The following is a 300-nucleotide window of genomic DNA, read 5'->3' as shown; positions in this document are numbered from 1 at the left end:
GCACGGATAACCGACGAGCTGCAAGATGGCTGGAATGCGGAAAGGGAGGAGTTAGCCGCGCAGGACCAGCTGTCTGCTGCACGCCTCCCCGACAACTCGGTGGCTGTCGCTCGCAACCAGCGCCGGAATGTTGCGAGGAATGCGGCTCGAGCAAGAGCAAGGGAGTTGCAGCGAGGTGGGCGGCCCCCATCACCACCTCCGTCGCCTACTACAGCTGCGCGTCGTGCGGCCATTCGCGAACGAGTCGCGAGGTTCAGGGAGAGGCGAAGGTCCGTGGCCTCCCTGGCATGGCTGCATGGC

Source organism: Anopheles funestus (genome assembly GCF_943734845.2).
Source record: "Anopheles funestus chromosome X unlocalized genomic scaffold, idAnoFuneDA-416_04 X_unloc_64, whole genome shotgun sequence".
In the NCBI taxonomy this organism is placed as follows: Eukaryota; Metazoa; Arthropoda; class Insecta; order Diptera; family Culicidae; genus Anopheles; species Anopheles funestus.
This window is presented reverse-complemented; position numbering follows the sequence as displayed.